Below are 20,473 nucleotides of genomic sequence, written 5' to 3'. Positions count from 1 at the left end.
ACACTCTCGGGACACACACTGTAGTTATGATATTTTGTGAAAATCCCTTTGCTAGGATTTTCTTCTCCTGAGAAGCTGAGAGGGCCTCAGCTTCAAGTGTAAACAATTTGTTATCTGCTGCTGTGGAATGCAGCAGGAGCTTTCTCGATTGGTCGATGTAAGATGTTTCTACTTGCTGGCCAATCGAGGAGGCAGCAGCTCTCAGACTCTCTGGGAGTCACAAAACTTTATTATTCATTCCTTTCTATTGTCTCGCCTTCTGATGATTCTTTCTCTCTGTTCTTTGTAGTATAGGTATAGTGTGGTCTTTTTAAGTGCAATATATATCATAATATAATAAACCAGCCTTCTGAAATGGAGTCAAGATCTCCCCTTCACCAAGTCCTGACTGCCCTGAAAACCACCGCATCAACACACACACTTGGGACACACACACCCTCTCGGGACACACTCTCGGGACACCCTCTCGGGACACACACCCTCTCTGCCAGCCTGGAGTATCAGCAGTGGGTATCAGAGGGCCGAATCAGCCTAGGAAGTCTCTCAGTGATATTTCGTAACCGGGCCCTAGGGAGGCAGCAGACTTCCCTGTGGGATGGGTCCGGTCAACATACGGGGCCCTCTGTTCCCCTCAGAAGGGAATCACCCACTGCAATCACCCTTCTTTTCTTCTTGATGGTAGAGGTGCTGATCCGTCTTACAGTTGAGTCATAACTGGGAGGCTCATTGGGCAGATGATTTTCTTCTAAATCATCTGGCTGGCTCTCTAGATCCAGGGCCTCATATCTATTCTGAAGTGGCACCTGGCTAGGGGATGAGGGGCAGGAGGGATTTTTGTTGTTACCTCCCCGAGCAGGGACACATTTCCACTCCCCTTCATCTACCAGGTGCCCCTCTATTGCCTGAGAGTGAGAGGCATATGAGTCCTCTGACTCTTGGTGGACCTCCCTTAAAGATGTAAGGGCTGAACTCCACCAGTCTATTTCCCTTTCACTGTCCCTGATACTTCTTAATCTTTCAACTTGCTCCCTAAGCTCAGCCACCAGTGAAAGGAGGTCGTTCACCTGTTCACACTGTAGGCAGGCCTCCTCCACACCACCTGGATAAGGTCAAACACTCCACACAGGAATAGGTCTGTACAGACGCATCCTTTTTGAGGGCTCCGCTTGGTCACATACACTTGTACCAACCACAGATTTTGACCAGGTTAAAACCATTACTAGGGGAAAACCAAAATCAGGCAACCAATAAAAACACCTCACCTAACTAGCAAGAACCTGCAACCCTGCCTGCTTGCCCTGCCCGTGCAAACTGCTGTGCAAATACTGTGACCCTGTTTGTCCGCTCCTGGTCGCCGTGCTCCGGGTCGCTGCGCTGGCCAGAGGCCTCTTAGAACGAGGCACTCAGGAACAGAGGAAGCTCCACCTCCTGCTCCTGAATGCCTCACAAAGCCTTGGCTGGTGAGTTTTGTTTCCCAGGGAAATGGACGGCATTGGCGTTCCGGGGCCTGTGGCCCGGAGTGGCTGGCTGCCTGCTGAGGTTCCGCATAGCGCAGGATGCCTCCCAGACCCAAGCTGCCACCATCGCAAACTCGGGCTGCTTTGTCTGTGCCAATCACCTTCTTCAAACTGACATCAGAAGCCTTGGTTTCTGAATTTTGGTTCCTATGGAACAATCCCAGCATTTGTGTTAAGGGGTCTGTTGCCTTCAGCGGGCATCCGCCTCCTGAAATTCTGCACAGCGCAGGATGCCTTACAGACACAACCTGCCAGCACTGCCTACTCTGGCTGCTTTGAGAGTCCCCAGCGCCTCCTGTGCACTGACATCAGGAATGTGGGCTGGTGAGATTTGTTTCCCAGGGAAAAGGGTGGGCAGTGGTTTTCAGTGTCCTGTTGCTCTGTGTGGGTGGCTGCGTCCTGAAATTTGAAGTGGTGCAGGATGCCTCCCAGACCCAAACTGCCACCACTGCCCTGTCAGGCTGCTTTGAGAGTCCCAAGTGCCTCCTGCAAACTGACCCCACGAACCTGGGCTGGTAAGTTTTGTTTCCCTGGGAAAGGGCTGGCATTGGTGTTTTGGGGCCTGTAGTCCTGAGTGGCTGGCTGCCTGCTGAGGTTCTGCATGGCGCAGGATCCCTCCCTGACCCAAGCTGCCATCACCAGCCGTCCAGGCTGCTTTGACAGTGCCAAGCTTATCCTACGAACTGACACCAGGAACCTGGGCTGGTGACTTTTGTTTCATTTAGAAAAGGGTCCAGTATCATTTGAATTGAGTTTGACTTTCAACTTTAGTTGATATATTCTTACTTTTTTTTTTTTTTATCCTGATATAATGGTCACTTTTCTGTGTAGACTAAAATCGGAGTTTTGTAAGTTATTGTTTTTAATTTACCTTTATAAGACCTTCCTTTCAGGCCTTTGACTGAATATATATTTTTTGAATCTTTCAAATTGTTCAAACTTGCACATTTTGTGGTTATTTTTTTTGAAGCACATTCTTGTTCATTCTGCCTTGCATTTCATAGGGCTCCAGGAAGACAATTTGTTCTACATGGAAATATGTAATTGTCCATATCAGCTGAGGAGCGCAATTGCATTGAATTGCTTTAGAAATCTTTCCTTAGGTGAGTGATGAGATGCTGGACAATAATTCTCCCAGAGGTTTAAAGTGGCATGCAATCAAATCTTTAATAATGCTTTAAAATGAGCACACAAAGACACACAAACAAGTGGGAGAGTTGTTAAAAAATGATGCCAGTCACAGACTTATCTTTGTTGTACAGATATTCAAGACAGCTGCAGTATGCACATTTTAATAATTTTTCTTCATTTAGCAAGCTGCAGACTCTACAGGTGTAAACCAAGACAGTGAGTTGTTCTGTAATCTTGGAGAGGGTACAAATTTAAAAGGTCATAGGCAGAAGATGAATTCGAGCAGAGAGCAGGTGCAGTGGGCCAGGAACAGGTAGCATGGGAGAGCTCTCTATTAGAATCTAATCTGTCCAATAAGTTCTGTGGTTTTGTGCTGACTGACACAATGGTGGAAAAGTTAATGGGACTTGAAAGCAAACTAGTAATACATCAAATCTGCCTAGTTTTAGTTTTAGGTAATAATCTGGCAATATGATTGCAGTGCACAAGTTTGAATGAATATGCTGTTCTCTTAAGGGTGAAATTATCTTTATGAAGTGTGGAATTACAGAGAAAATGAAAGAATAGAACTTTTGCTACAGTTGGTCCTCTGGCACCACATTTTGATGTATTGTTCATCATAATACCACGCCTGATAAACGGTTTCATAGAAACCAAATAAGCTTTTTCTGTGGAGTGTCATGACTAATTTGTCTCTGACTAATTTGGCAGAACACTTCATAAAATATTGGTGTGGATAGCCTAGCTCCTTCCTCATAAATAGAGCAAGGTTTTACAGTGAATTATTTTGAATTAAAAAATGTTTTGTTTACCTATGAATTTTAAAGGTCAAAATATGTGTCAGGGAAGGTTATGCTGATTGACCAGTTGGAAGGTCATGGAAAGCAGGGAAGTAAGAAAGGAGATGTATCCATTAAAGGAAGAGGCAGAGGAAGTGGGCAATAAAAAGGTCTGTGGTGGGTTGACCATGGCTGAACACCAAACTACTGTGTCTCTCCTCCTCAGCTGAGCAGGGGAGAGAAAATGTTGCGGACAGGTATTTTGTTTTGTCCTCGTATTGTGTATATATAGCAAGGTTTTGTACTGGAGAGAGTGTAAACATCAACCCAGCCTGGGGGAGGCATTCATTGGGAGCAGCTACGAACAGGACCCGGTGGTGCTGCTGGACAGGAGGCTGAACACGAGCCATCAGTGTGTGCTGGTAACCCAGGGAGCCAGACTTTCCTGGGCTGCATGCAAAGCAGGGGTAGTGCGTCATGAGAGGGGATTCTTCCCTGTCCTCTGCTCTGCTGAGGCACCACCTGCAGTGCTGCCTCAGCCCAGGCATCCCCAGCATTAAAAGGACATGGACCTGTTGCCATGGGCTCTGTTTTTCTCTTGTTTTTCAGTGTAAACAAAGACAGGAAAGGAAGCAGAGGAGTTGTTTCTTTTTTTTAGTCAGAAGCTCCACCAACAGAGGTAATGAAGTGTGAGCTCTTACTCTCAGCGTAGGTCTCAGATTCCTCCTTACTCTGAGCTACATTTTTCCTTTATCCAGAGCCTGGTGTCTTGCTTTTCCACCACTCTCATTCAGCTCTGTTGTGTGCTTTAAACACCCACAAGGTGTGCTTGTTCACCTTTCCTCAGATGTAGCAGCAGGTGAACATCAGGAAGCTCTCCTCACAGTGCAGGTACCAAAGCAGCCAGGTAACACACATGAATTTCCAGTTTTCCTGTGAGCATTCTGGATCATAATTTGAAAATTGCCTATTACATTTCCTAATTACCAGGTGCTATAACAGACATGAGTGGTGGCTGGGTGGATAACATGGAGGGTGCTTTCAGAAACAATACACCAAAACATTACTGCTCCAGATATCCTTCAGGTTTGGGGTGATATCTGAAAATGCAAAACCTGTGGGTGGAAATCAGAACAATTATATTGCGTGCTGTGCATCTCCAAAGGCCATACAATTCCTCTGTTTTGTTTTTTTCTGTTCCTTAAGGCTATGAAGGCTCTTATAAGTACAGGTTGCACTGTAATATTGGTGTTTGCCCACCAAATGTGATGTCTATTTTGAGTCCAAGCACCATGGAGCCAAATTTTCCAATCCCCTTTCCAGCGCTGTTAAAGTGAATAAAAATCAAGCAACAGAGTTTGTGTCTTGTTGCACAGCTGCAAGTGACTAAACAGAAGTCAAACTGCAACCAGTTTGGGACCAATCCCTGACCTCCAAGTAATTCCATTTTATGACAAATAGTCCATGTGGTTAATTTTCAATTATGTAGTTTATTTGCTTTTTATGTAATGCAATTATAGACATACAGTGTATTTTTCAAATCTGAATAAATTATTTCAAATGAGACACTAAAATCCATGATTAATTACATTGTAATGCTCAAATCAGATTCTACTTTGTGGCTGGTCAAAAGTACAGTTTCATGATAAGATTACAAACCTTTTAAAATTAAGTAGCAACAGGCATCCATAGATGCAGAAGCTAACACTAATGCAGTTAAAGAGGTATGATTATTAAAAAATATCTTCAGAGGATTATACCTTGACCACAAAGCTCTATCTTGTTTTATATTCCATATTACTGAACCTTAAATACAAGATGAACTTAGTTGGTTTGGTCTTTTTTGGGTTCTTTTTTTGCAAAATAGGGAGTATATTTTCCAGAATTTTATCTTTTGGTTTGGAGACTTGAACTTGCAAATATTTGGCTCATGTCTTCTTGTTGAACTATCTCAACTTTTTCTTTCTCCTGTCAGTTTTAGTGATTAGTATGAGAAGATCCAAAATGAGCCAGGACATAATGAAATTCTGTTCTGGTTTCTTAACTTCGCATCTGTCTATTATTGTTTCAGATGAAGACTTTAGTATCGTTCTCTTTTAGGAATATTGAAAAAAGGCTTCCTGTGGTCAATGGGAAAATCAATGACATTCATGTAGAGATGTTTACTAATTTTCCTTTTGCCTTTCCATTCATACTTTAATATTAAAGTGATTAAATAATACTTGTGCAAATCTTGGTAATTTGTTTTTTTTTTTTTCATTAAATTATATGATACCTGATCTGAACAAAAGGCTTGTATTCTCTTCAGGCAATGACTTTGAAATAACATTTACTATGAATCTTCCAAGATGATGCAATAGAACCTGGATTTGTTGCTCATACTTTACTATTGTAACTCATTTTTAAATAATTGAAAGTGTGAGTGTAGCTGTTACTAAACTCCTTTATAAATTTTTAAGTTGTATATATCAAGAAATGTGTTAATGCAGGAGGTGACCAAAGAACAATTGAAAATAGCCCCAATGTCAGAAATAAAGGGTAGAAGTATTAAAAAAAATAATTTTATAAAATCTTTCTTAGATGGAGTGGAGTTGGGTGACTGGGCTGGAAACCCAGGGATGGGATTAGTTGAATGAAGCCATAATTTGACTAAAGCGAGAAAGAAAAGACTCCTAGATTGAATTAAAAAGCTTTTCTTTTCTCTCAATAATATTTTTAAGTTTTCAAGTAGTCTTCTGTGGTCTGCTACATTCAGTAATCTCTGGCTTTGCTCATCCAGTCTGTCACAGGTTATAAATAAGGTACTGCTGGGTTATGGGATGGTGATGCTGGGTGTCCCCTCAATGAGACCTAGGGTTGGCAGGGCAAGATCACTGCAATGGGGAAACCACAGAGTTTGTCATTTTGTCAACATCCTGTGCTCTTATCCTAAACACCCTGGGCCATTCAGGGAAGCCCAGTGGTGTTCCTGTCTTTCTTACCTTCTCTCCAGGTAGGTTGAGATTGTTTAGAGAATTTCCTGTGCTCTGCTTATGTTACTGAGTACTTTCTAGTGCCTAGGACTGACAGAGGAGAAGCTGCAAAACCCTGCCTCATTCAGGGAAAGTCATGCCTGTTCTTGAATGATTTAGGAAGGCAGTGCAAGGGTCATTGGCTAATCTTATCCCCATTTCTCCCTAATAAAAGTGCCTGAGTAGTGATCTCTTGCTGTTGTGCCACTTGGAATGCACTAAGAATTTTATCAAATACTAACACTTTTTTTTGTCTATTAGTCATCAGATCCTGACAAAAATTATTACTGACTTGGTGAAGGGGATTAAACCCCTTCAAACAAAATGAACATTTAGGCAGTGTCCCTGTGCTGTACTAACCTCCAGCTCCCTCAAATGACACAAAACATCATCTGTGTTCCCTCCGTGCTGCAGTGGAACAGGCTACTTTAACCCAAGGAGAAGACACATTACTGTGACTGCTTTAGAACCTGCTTGTTTCACCTCAGCCACAAGCCAGTCACAGTTCTTTTATGGATACTTAATTTTCCCTGACAATAAACCCTGGGAGGTTACTTTATTCTATGGCACAATTGTCTTTTCTTCTCCACCAAATTTCTTAAAGTAACAGCTTAGCTTAAAATTTTCTCTAGAATGAAAATTTAGGAATATTGAAAAAAGACTTCCTGTTGTCTAAAGGTTTGCTAAATTTTATTTACTTCCTGTGAGATAAAGTCAGCAAAAGAGAGAATTTTTGGAGCTACCTAAAGAACTACTCTCTTAGAAGTGCAGTTCTGACCAAGATAGAATGTTTCTTCTTGATATAATTATTGATTATTTCTCTCTCCCCAACTGGAAAAAGCAACCTGAAAGTTGAAAGACATGACATATTCTAGGAGCAAGCAGAAAAAAACAAATACAGAGCCTTAACTGATGTCCATCTGAAGAGCCCAGCTAGAGCACTTTGTTGTCTATATCCTGGATAGCTTTAAATTTAATATAACAAGATTTACAGGAATTGTCTTGCCTCCAATTTACCGAACATGTCACCATTCCTAATGCATTTTTGATTCTTTTCAGATCTCTCCTCCTGATAGAGAAATCATATCTTGAACCTGTTTGGTCTTGTTTTTTCCTGAATTTCTCAACATTGGCAGAGCTGATGTAACCATATTATCTGTGGTTATGCTATTGTGGGGTTTTTAAAACATGTAATAAATAAATGGGGAGCACACAGAAGTAAAGTTCCTGTTTCTCTGACTATGGTTAATATTTTTGTGTGTGGACTAAAATTCAGACTGATAAACCAAGATGATTGCTGTTCTTAAAGCAAACCAAAACCAACAGTCAAGTTAAAAAAAAAAAAGAAATGGCCTAGTGTTTGGGGCAAAGTGAATTCAGAGGCATCTGCTGCTGCCTGAATATTCTTGATGGTATTTTAGATTTTTTTAAAATCAGATAATTTAAAAGCAGTATTCACTGAGCATGAGTAGGAGAATGTGGCCATATAACCTGAAGGCAGAAAATCTTCTCTCAAGCTTTTTATTTGTTTTTTTAGATCTCTGAGGTTTTTTCTTAAGGTAAAGATTTGGGGTGACTAATTTTTTCCCTTTTTGAATTTAAAGACTCTGGGATGCATTTAGAGGATATACAGCTGTTAAGTGAGTGTAACAAACTTTTGAAGCATAAAGAAAGTAAGTAAAGGAATAAGAGAAGGAAAGGAGGAGGAAAATAAAACATCACAGAAAAGCGATCCAAGTTTAGGAAGACATCTCACTTAAAGGATTTCTTTAAAGTCTTTCCTAGCTTTTATAGATCTTTGAATGTCTTTGAAAAACCCAGCCTTCATTGACTGAGGAATATTGAATACAGTAATCAAGGGGGAAACACTTGCCCGAGCCACTTTGTATATAGGCAAAGGTGCCAATGTGTGTATCCTGCCTCAAGATACCTCATTGACTACATGCAGAACAGAGAGGGATTTTGGCTTGCATGATCTTTAGTAATCTGAGTAGATCAAGATACTGAAGCAGTTGTCCAGATTGTCAATGTAAGATCTGGTCCCAGGTTTCTCCATCTTTATGGCTCTGGTTATCCCACCTGGCACAAGACCCCCAAAATCACATAGAAGCTAATGCTGTAGGCAGATACTTGTGTTAACTTTCCCCAGTGCTCAGTGGGGTTTTGGGGCATTTTTTGTGCCTATTAAAAAGGTCTTTCTCATACAGTCAAGCTTCTTTTTTTTTTTTTTTTTTTTTAGGGCTGGGGATGGGGTGTTTGGGTATGTTTTTTGCCTCTGGCTTATCAAAGCAATGTACTGAAATTAGGATTCGTGAGGAAATTGCCATCCTCTGAGGGTGAGATGTGAATCTCTATGACTGTATGGAAGGCACTGAAGTGACCCTGAGCACATGTATTTTATTGGTCTGGGCAGAGCATCTCATCATTACAGAGGCACTGTTTTGAACCTAATTTCATGTTCAAAGCCGGCTGGGGTGGTTTTCAGTGACCTCGTATTTCATGAGAGAGCAAGTTTCAGCAATCATTTGCACATTGGGAGAAGGATCATTGTGTCTCATTTGGCACATAATCTTTTATCCTTTCTGTTGTATACCTGCTGAGTGCGCTGAATAAACCTAAAACCAGTTTAATAGCTATTCATGATGTGAAGTCAAGCAGGCCTCAGGGAAAAAGGCTTCTATTTTCCAGGCTAACCAACTTGCCATCGTGCCACTTTGCAGCACATGTACAATGTGTCACGTCACATTTCCAAACTCTTGGTGGCAGATCTAGCTGTGCTCCTCCTACAGTCTAGTCAGCCCTTCTTGTCTGAATCCACACTGCATTAGGTATGATAGCTCTGACGAGCCGTTTCACAAAAAGTAATTTTCTTCCAGCTGCGATAACAAATTCTTAGGTCTGTGGTAACCATCTACGGCACTTGAGATAACAATACCCCCCACCTGAACAAATTATCCAGCCTTCAAACCTTTACCTGTAACAAAAAACTCAGGTTGTGGCTTTTTTAGACCTGCTGTGTCGAGGTGTAAGGGGATTCTACACAGCCCAACTCCTTTGAAAGCATCACAGAAAGAGCACTTTGTCAGCTGGCTTACAGTAAAGAGCATTCCATTAAAAATGGATGTGTACACACCTACGTCTTTGTGAAGAATAATGCACTACAAAATGAATGGCCTGGAACAACTGTTGTTCTGGTACGTGATTGAAAAGCCAGAAGACTGAACTGGGTGGTTCTTGCTGGTCAGCCCCCTGTTCCAATATATATCCGTTCTATGGTTGCATTCAGCCCAGAAATTGAAAAAGGTTTTGTAACAGACCAGTGATGGACTTGAAAATTGGAGTTCCATTGTATTTTTCTAGGTCATACAAGGAACATGGCTAATGAACCTGTGACTCACTTGCATTTATTGGAAGGTCACTGCAAAATTGAGTCTCCTGAACTGACAAGGTGGTAACCCATTTTGTGAGACAAATTATTTTTCATTCCTTGAGTATGCATTAAACTACCATTAATCATGATAAAATCTTTATGTATTAATGGAGCTGTGCTGCATAATTTTGGAAGATTTTCAATTTATTCTAACATTCAACATCCACCTTAAAGTATTTAAGCTAATGTTAGTGACTTCTGTACACAGAACATTCAGTAATATTCCTGCTTTGTTTATAAAATAAGCTCTCTTTTTGTAAAGATAAAACAAAATGCTGCTTATTATTTTAGGATAAAACTATAGACAGTAGCATGAATAATATACCACTGAAAGATTGGAATAACTCAGTACAGCCAAATGAACTTTACATGGATAGTAATTTTCCTTTCCCTTTTCCTTCTAACTAGGAATTTTTTCATTTTCAATACCCTGGACTGTTTTTTTTTTTAATTTTATTTTTTTACAACTTTGAAACATTTTATAGATAACTGCAAAGGTTGCAGATTAAATGTTCCTAATTAAAAGAACATTTAAACAGCCTTCTGAGGGAGGTAAAATCTGCCATCTTAGGTTTTTTGCTATTAAAAGGTCAGAATTTATCCACATATCTTGCAGTAGATTATCAGGTGTGTTTCTTTTCTTTTGGCTGTTAATTTCTTTTGAATACCTAGTCAAATACTGTGTTGTTATAGGATGCCACAGTGTGGTAGCTGCTGGTAAATGCTGCAGGTTTAATAATAAATTTTTGAAATGTGTTTTAATGTGTTTGTTTGTTGTCTTGAATTTTTGAATATTACTGTCCTTTCCCCAAAATTAACCTTTTTTTTTTTTTTTCTGAGCGTGAGTTTTAAGACTTTTCATTATGCTTATTGGGGTTTTTTTCCTAATATTGCTAGGCTGCCTTTCCATGGTCCTCATTATGTGTTATTTACAGACACAAGTTGAGCATAAAATACTGCTATTAGGTGAGAGTGCAGAGTTCAGCTATACATGAAACAGACTCTCTCCCGCACCAGGTGTCACTCTGAAATGGATTATAGATTGCAATTCCTTATTTTTTTTATTTATTTTTTTTCAGTCTGAGTGATGTTTAGGCAATCAATAAGGAGCCTGTTGTAGGCACAGTGGATCTCACAGTGCTTAAGGAGCAGTTGAGACACAGAAGGGACAGTACCAGCTACATCAGACACTCTGCATCTGCTTTATAAGGAACAGGATACAAATACATCACTGTACTTGTGGGAATTTAAAACTGCAAAAGTTACAGTGCGAGTAACTAGCAAGGAGCTTGCAAGAGTCTGGGGTCTCCTTGTCTTTGTTTCCCCACAAAGATTTTTTGCTGTGGTTATATTGATGCTGATACTTTTTTTTTCTGTTGCAGAGAGATTTTAAAAAAAATTTAGGGCAAGGAAAACCAAAGTAAGAAGGGTCTTTATATCCTTGTGGTTGATAGAGGTTTAGGATATAGTTCTTTTATTTATTAGCCTGTCAATCTCTCTTCTGTGTTTAGAACTCCTTACTTTCTGGTTGTGGTCTGTTACCCTGACTGATCACTTTGATCTCAGGACATGGGTAGTGGAGAGAAATGAAACAGAGCTTTGTCAAGAGAATCATCTCCTGCTTCTTCAGGAGATGGAAAGCATGTGATAGGCTGTGACTCAAGTGCTGCAGATGAGAACGGTGCTATCTCCACCAGAACTGATGATGATAAGTCAGATTTATCCTTTCTTTTATTGCTCCTCTGAAGCTGGTAGTAATACACTTCGAAAGAACCTTTTTCATTCCCTGAGGCTCTGGCAGGATAATAGAAACCAAATTCTGCTCTGCCTGTTAGGTATGAGTTTGGGGCAAAGATGAGTCCTGACTGCTGCACAGCCTCTGTACCTGGGACAGCACGTTGATGTGTGAACCAGAGGTTTTATTGCTCTTTGCAAGCAGAACTATTTCCCTTCCAATGAAACAACTGGAGAGACTCTGCTTGAATTAAATCTTGATATGAAGCTCTACTAACTGCTTTGTTTGTTTGACTAAGATCTCACAGGGAGTTTCACCAAGGCAGACCTGTTCCATTGCCCCCAGGATTTTAAGTTTAGTCCAAAATGTTCCCTTGTGGGGTTTTTGTGGAGGGTTTTTGTTGTACGCTTTCCCCCTCTTTTTCTCTCTTCTGCTTCCTACACAGCTTGTCAGTGTTTTGCAAGGAGCGAGACAAAAGAGTGGAAGAATAAACTGAATGTCTTCTCAACACAATAAAAGTGAGTGACAGCCACTGACTGAGAATTAGAACTAAAAATATTCTTCTCTATTCTGAAGGTGAATCTTTGAGATAAGAGTAATTTTGCTAATAAAAACCCCCTGATGTCTCATTTCAATAGACTTAATGCAGCACATTCTGGCAGGAGTTCCCACTCCCATGTAGGTTTTGGTTTTGCTTAGAAAAAACATCAAGCATAGCTGAACATTTGTGAGCAAAATAGTTCTGCCAGTTCAGTCTCTTTTTTTATTTTTTTTTCCATTGCTTCAGATAAGTTGGTAATACATGGCAGAGGTGAACAACTATTTTAACAGACCAAAATGTGGTCTTTGGCTCTCTTCACACTGAATAGCTTGTTCTACTGACTTACAGCTGGGACAACTGACCCAACAGTAACCACACTCAAAGGTGAACATCAGTGCCTCCTCTGAAATATGGCAGTTCTGAAGACAGGTATGCAGAGGGAGCTGTATGACAAGAGAAACACACACAATTCTAGGGTCCAGCTGTTAATTTGAATAAACTTAGCCATGATCTCCAGGGGCTTGTTTATTCGTTATTCTCTTTTTATTTCCCACCCCAAAAAAAGTCCTTCAGGAGGCGCCACAGTATTCTTTTTCCCTTTTTGTCCCAAGAAACTTTAATTTGAGGCAAGAGATAGAAAAGTTGAGAAGAAATAACTTTGGAAAACAAAAGGGGAATAGTAATTAAGGGCAAATTTCCAAGAAGTATTTAAACAACCAGAGATGCAGTTACACTTACAAAAGAAAATGTGACAGCTGCTTGTATTGGGATGTGCACAGCTGAGAGAAGTGGGGTGATTGTTTTCAGGAGCTTGGTGTTTGTGGTTTTTTTTTTTTTTTTGGTTTTTTTTTTTTTTTTGTGCTATTCAGTGCATAAATGCTTTTCTGTGGGGGAAAAAGAAATGCTGTGGGTTGGAAGGACTTCAGAACTAATTCTGTTTATAGAGACTGCTCTTGACCTGAGATACAGGAGGTCTTAGGCTAGACCCAATGTAGCCACAAGGTCAAAGGGCCTGATAAAGAACAAAAGTGAAAGTTCTTTGTAGTTTAAGCATGTTGGCTGCCATTTCTCAAGCCAGTCTGAGCTCTGAATGCTTTAGAAGAAAGAATCAGCCCCAGCTCTGTAGTGCACAAATTGTACCATGAATATTCTTTCCCATTCACTGAGCCCCATCCACTCGTATTCTGGAAAGAAAACACATTGTGCTTCCACAGCTTTCTTTGAGAACCTGAACACCCTGAGAGTTTTGATTATCCATTCCCAGGTGAATGTCAAGGACAAAAGAAAATAAGTCTAAAATTCCTGCACAAATGTAATGTGTCTAAGACGTGCTGCCAGCCACACTTCCACTGTTGAAGCTGTCTATTGTTAGCAGTTGTTTAATCACATTTCAAGTTTTAGTTTGTGATGAATGGGCAAATGGTAAAGATACCAGTTGGGAAGAGCATAAATTTCCGGGAGAGCTGAAACACTTTTTAAAAAAATCTTAAAAAAACGAATTTCTTTTATTATTTAGGAACATAAATGAGAGAGAAATCCCAGAAACATTATCTATGTAAGACACTTTCCATCAAGAAAAAGAACAAAATACTGTGACAATCTTCCAAACTAATTATATTTGGATTTGTCCCTTGGATCCTTAAAGACCCATACTTCTTTATTTTGCTGTTGTATAAAATTTCAGCTGTAACTCTTAGCAGTGTGATTGTGATAAAATATAACAGGATGTGCTTACTGACTTCATGCAGATACCTGGGTTTTCTAGCCTTAATAAGGTCTCAGGAGACTGCTTTTTCATGGTAAAGCATTCTCATATATGATTTTTCAATTAATTTTTTTTTTACTGTACCAAGTTTACAGAACTTTGTCTCACATAATCTTCTAAATGGTTTCATGTTTATTGTAGCAACAGAATGCTCTCAGTGATAAATGAGGCAAGCATTTTCCTGTCACTTATTCTAATTGTGTTACGCACAAAAGGCACATGGGAACACATTTTATAACTTGCCTTTGATTACATGTTTTGGATCTTTTCACCTGGATAAGTAAGCTGCTGAAAAATGTCATACAATAATTAAATTACTCATAGTTAGAATTTTTTAGAAGGTCTTGATGCTAGATGGATTTGGAGTGACTGATAATGACTAATTTGCTCTTAAAATATTCCTAATAAAATAGGCTGTGCACTCGATAAGTCTTCTACTGTTTTTTTGATTGAGTGGAACAACACTGTCCAATATTTTTTTTGAGAATTAAATACTTAAAACCCGAACAAATCCCAAACTACTTTAATGTAGTCTTCTCTACAACACTGTGATCATATTCATTGGTTTAGAGTTTTATCTACACAGTAGGTCAAATCAACTTCACAAGCAGCAGCTTAAGGAAGTTGAGATTTCATCAAAATCGTATGCAGTTCAGTAATTTCCATTCTTTTAAAAGAAATATGGTGTACTCCTATAATCCCAGGCCAACACTTGAGTGAAAAGACAATCTTATTCACCATTTTGAGACTTGGATATGTTCCTAAATACAGTGACCCTGCCTGGGATGCTCCAGATTCTTTAATTCCCTATCATTCACCTTTTGAAATCTGAGGAGCTCCTCCTCATGAGGAGCATACAGATTTTTTATTAATCCACTGTCTGTCATCTGACGAGCTCTTAGTTCTGGTGTGTTAGACAATTTCATGTTAGGTAGTGATCCACAGCCTTTGAGAGCCCTTGCTAAGGAGCCAGAGCCCAAGAACAGATGGATATAGATATATAAATATAAATATAAATAAATAAATAAATATATATATATATATAGAGAGAGAGAGAGAGAGCTACATACCTTGCCAGCAAAAATCAGAAATATGCAAAGCTCCCTACAAGCTCGATGGGGATCATATCCTATTTTAAAATATGCACATCTATGTAGTGGAGCTGTTCAGAACACAAGGCAAATTGTATCTGTGTCTGCATGAGCTGTTCCATGCTGTGCTCAGCAAATGTAAGTATCACGACACCGAGCTACCTCAAACACCAGCAGCTATGATAAATAAAAAAAAATAAAAATCACCAGTTTCATTCATGAATATTGAAAATGAGGTTTGAATGCTGAATTACAGATGAAAATGTTCTGCAAAATATACTGGGGTTTAAATAACTTTTATAACACTCAATTTGCTTTAATACTTTGCTACTCCTTAACAAAGAATCACATTTTAAAAATGTTCTCAATTTACATTTGAGGAGCTCTGCTCAGAGCAATAATGTCAGGAAGATGATATATGTAACTGAGAGTAGACCTCATGATATAGTTTTAAAAATTTCTTCTACTAAGGCATCTGTTCTGAAGGAACTGTAATAGATTTTATTGTGGCTGAAGTTCTCTTTCTATCCAAGGTGACAGAAATCTGTAGCTGTTTGTAATGAGGACCAAAATGTTATCTCAAGTACATTTATAGGTAATTTTACAAAAATATCTTTTGCTTGGAATTAAAAGAGATGTTCCTTCACTTGCAAACTCTGGTAACCTCTTACCCCTGTCCTGTTGGTGCATCTCAGCTGAGAAGAGTCTGAGAACAGGTGGAGAATGCACTGAAATGGGCAAAGCTGCTGCCAGCCCCATATGGCACAGCAGTGAATAGAGGTCCCTCCTTCTGGAGGCTGTACAAAGTGGCAATCTCCAGCCTCTGAGATGAAGTCTGGGATAATTTGCCACCACATCAGATGTATTTATTCTGTGATCATAGTTTTCTGTGTGTGAAATGAAGTTTGCTGTACTTCTAAGTTCAGTTTGAAAATATTAATCCAGCAATTGCCCTGTTTCTGGGGTTTTCAGTAGAATGTTGAGGGATGTTTTGAGCAAGAAAAAAGGAGTAGACTTCTCTTCAGGTTTTAATGAACTCTTTCGAATGAAATAAGAGATCGTGTTGGCAATGGAAGTGAGGAATCATTTATGTTTTCTCCATGGACAAGGTGTCAGGCAACAGCAAAAAAGAATCTGCAAAGGAAGATGAGCCAGGAGGCAAGGGCAGCACCAAGACAGGCAGAGCAGAGCCATCAGCCGACAGGGATGCAGCTGGCAGATCCAAAAATACTGATCAAATCCATCTGAATTCAGGCCAAGAAGCTAAAGAGAGGTAGGGAGCTGCCTCCACCTAAGAATGATCAGGGCATGGCTGAGGAGAAGGGGGGTTCCTGAGATGCTGCAGCGAGGTTTGTGCCCTGGGGCTTCTTATTGCTCTGACAATTCCACTGAGCTGAGCTGAGCTGAGCTTCCACAAAGCTGTTCTGGAGCAGACTTTGTGCTGCTGATCTGGGGCGGGATGGATGAGAATGCAGGGGCTCACACGGAAGGGAGGTTACAGGTTCTTTAGGGTGGTCAGTGTGCTGGTGAGCTCCTGACATCAGCAATGTGTGTCACACCCTTGCCTTATTGGCTGTAGCTCCATTAGTGAAAATGAATTAAATTAGCTGAGCTGTTAATGTATATTCATCTGTTAACATGGTTCTTACAGCTTGTTGCAAGTCTGCTTCTTCAGAGCACTGGGACCCTATTAAAAATAAAAAGGCACTGGTCAAAAATCACAAAAACTATTTAACTGTATTTTGGTGGATACTGAAAAAAAAAATAGGCTCTATGTTGTTTGAATTTGGAAATCCTAAGGATTTTCTGATGAGGAAGTTCCTAAAAATGGTTTGTGAAGGTTGAGGTATAGGAATGCCAGTCTTAAAAAAAATCAAGGTGAAGCTGTACCTCTACAAGAGGATACAGTACAGGTTAGTAAATGAGGTGGGTTAAATGCAAAAGACTGAGAAGTCTCCCAGTCATTAAATAGTGTCAGCTCCCCAGGGTGCAAGAGTCCTCTTTGGAATCCCTATTTTCATGCAGTAGAGTACTGTCTTTAATGACATACCAAAAATGGATGTACTTTTCAATCTTGGCCAGAATTGGAAAAAAAATCTGACCTTTCTCTGATTAGATTTTTTGGGGTTTACTGTTTTCTTCATGCTACTTTAAAATTTTTTTTTGTAGACTGAAAAAAGTGGGGGAATACTTAAATGTTTATAGTATGCTCCGTCATTGGGTAATAACTGTGCTCAGTCTCTATTTTTCTATAAAAGTATTAAATATAACTATCTAAAGTTTCAAGTGGATGACAATAGACATATTTCACATGAGTCTTGCCAAAAATTACTATTTTGGCAAACAAATCGAAGTCAATCAGATTTGCAGGAGACATCTGTGAGAAGCTCATTTCAGCAGGTTGCTTTTAATCACTCTATTTCCTTGACCACATCACACTTCTGTAGGCACTGAAGGAGAACAGCTTCTAGCAAGTGGTGCAGCCTTGTAAAGTTCTGGTGCCATTGAAATAATTTTTTTTTTTTTAAGGCTTAAATGACTGCAAGTAATAATAAGGCTCACTTTAATACCTCTTAAAACCATTGAGTTTAGCCCTGGCTGTAGTGAGATGTAGTATCTTATTTTATTAGCAGAAGAGAAAAGATTCAGAAATTAGGTAGTCCTAATGAAAATAATACTCCTTGGGTTTTGCTTCTGTGGTGTAGGTATTGCTATTTACTGTTCAACTTTTTACATTTTAGAGCAAAAAAAAAAAAAGGAGAAATATGTCAAAGAGCATTTTGTTTTATCTGTGTAATTAGTGGGCACTAACAATGACTGCAGATGCTACTTGAATCTGCTGTGCTGTGCATTGTATGTATGTCCTCTGCCATCTTGGATCCTGTGGGACAATCACTCCAAAATTGAAATAATGGAGTACAATAGTAATTTGGTATGTTCAGTTTTGATACAGCCAGAGGATGTAATTGATTCTTCCCAAAATACAAGTTTCATCTGATATGTAATCAGATCATCAGAAAATAACATTCTGGGAACTTTGATTGTTATTGAGAAATGTTTGTTTCTTCCCTTTTTTTTTTTCCTTCCAAGAAAAAGATGCAATTTTCAAACCTCAGCCCTTTCTTAATTTGATGGATCCTCCAGAGAAACATAATTTTCTTGAGCTCCATGTTGCTTATAGTGGATTCAGATTATTCTTGCCCATGTGTGGCCCAATGCCCGTCTGTCTGCTGCCCTCATCCATCCTGTGCCTGCTGCACCCACAAAGCTGCACAAGCTATGCCGTTGCCTGGGATGAGGAGGCATGACATGACTTTATCCATCTGTGCTCAGTCATTTCTGGGTGACTGCCAGGGGGATGCCTTACACTCCTGGGGCTGAGGGGAGGTGCTGCACAGCACGTTTGGCCTCCTGCTGGAGCATCTGGGGGGACTTTGACTGTCTTGGACCACATGAGTGCATTGAGCAGCATCTACACAATCTCTGTTCAAAAACAAGGCCAGCAAGGTGATGTGACAGCCTGGTGTCCCTGGGATCACCAGCTAGCCTCAGAAAAAGGACAGCAAAGCTGGCTCACCAGCTTGAGTTAACTGCTGTGTAAGAAAGGCTCACCCACTCTTTACAGAGCATGAAGATGTGAGGGGTAATACCAGGTGTGACAGAGAAGTTCCATTGAAACCAGTCAGACTGTTTCCCTTTTTAAAATATCCAAAGAGGTGCCAGATTACAGCCCAAATTTAGCCAATAAACTCTCTGGTCAAAGACACTTTTATCTCATTCTATGATGCTACAGCTCATAGCATGATATGATCTTGGTTTAGGCTCTGTCCGTGTCTGTCAGACAAATAATGAACTTCTCTTCTGGAGCTATTCAGATCACTCCTAAATTAAAGCACAGGCTACTCTAAATGAAATAGGTCTCCAACTGACACTTTTTGCCCATTATTCTACTTTAAAAAGAGAATAGGGAGATAGAAAGACATAAATTTTGTTACTAATGCTTCAAGTTCTCTCTAACAGTGTCTAATAAAACCTCATAAATGTAAGTATTGTTCAATGTTTCCAAACTAAAATTTACAGTTGAAGGCAGAGGGAAGAACATGTATGTTTCTTTCTCTTTTTCTTCTGAAACAAAACCTTGTTAACTCTAAGGAGAAGCTGCAAAATGAAGTGATTGTGTTATTTCATTAATCCTTGGTTGTTGCCAATTTTGCCTTAATGGCAATATGTAAATTTTCCCTCAATTTGGATGTCATTCTGCTGGCATATGGAATATTGTTCATAGGATTCTTACTGGGTCAGTAGATGCTTCTTCTGTTGGTGGTATTTGCGAAAGCAGAATCTTACTGCCAATAAAAAGTGTGCTGTAACATCTTTAATATGCAAACATATGTTCATCTTGAAACTGCCCTTGTTGCTAATAGCTGCAAGCTGACATCTGCTTCTGTTGGTGAGCCTTGTCTAGGTCTCCAATAGCTACTTGAAGAGAAAAGCCTGTGCTGAGTTGCAGAGCTCAAACTATGAAGGGATTTCAGCTATACTGAAGAAAATATTATATTAATTTGTTATAAATTATATATTAAATATACATTATATAATAACTATATATATATTATTATCCATTATTATGCATTATATATTAAGAAAATATTTTTTCAAAACGTGAAATCTTTCTGGGACTAATTACAGTAGCTTGAACCAGTCTTGCAACAGGATAGACTAGGGAGCACTTTCCAAATTCATTGTACTAGTGGTTCAGTTGAACATGATTAGTGAGTTGAATAACTGGATTGCTCAATAATTTGCTTTCCTAGCATGTCAGCGTTGTGTACAGCTGTATCTCATTTTCTGCACTCAGATAAATATTAGTTAACTTCTAGGGGCAGCCAGAGTGAAGCCATCAATTCACAGATATTCTTGCTGGCAGCCCTGTCACTATAACTCCAGAGCCATTGGCTCCAAAGCCTTTCCCACACTGCTTTCTCAGTCATGCAGTGCCTCAAAAGCCTGAATTAAAGTACAGTACAGCATAATAGACCAGACAAAAGCTTTCTGTTCTGCCTTTAAGGAACACCATTTTACTCTTCAACCTGCACAGTTGAGGAAGAGGCAGGGTACAGAAAGGAGGAGAAGTGACAAAGTAAGGATGATATAAAGGGTGTCTGTCTGGTAATAGACAATAGTACTTCTCGTTTCCTTTAACATCTGCTGCTGCAGAAGTTCAGGCTAGAAATGCTGGTATGGGGATATATTTTGGATTTGTGCTGAAAATCACTTTAATAACAAAGGGATGTTTTTGTAATATCTGAGCAGCATTTACCCAAAGCCAAGGCCTTTTCTGCTCCTCACCCCACACACTGGGAAGCAGGGTGGAGATGCATAAGAAGCTGGGGAGGGGGACACAGCTGGCCCCAAATGACCCAGGGAATTTCCCAGACCATATGGTATCATGTTTAACAAGAAAGAAACCTGG

This window comes from Motacilla alba, chromosome 4A (genome assembly GCF_015832195.1).
Source record: "Motacilla alba alba isolate MOTALB_02 chromosome 4A, Motacilla_alba_V1.0_pri, whole genome shotgun sequence".
In the NCBI taxonomy this organism is placed as follows: Eukaryota; Metazoa; Chordata; class Aves; order Passeriformes; family Motacillidae; genus Motacilla; species Motacilla alba.
Note: the sequence above shows the minus strand (reverse complement) of the source record.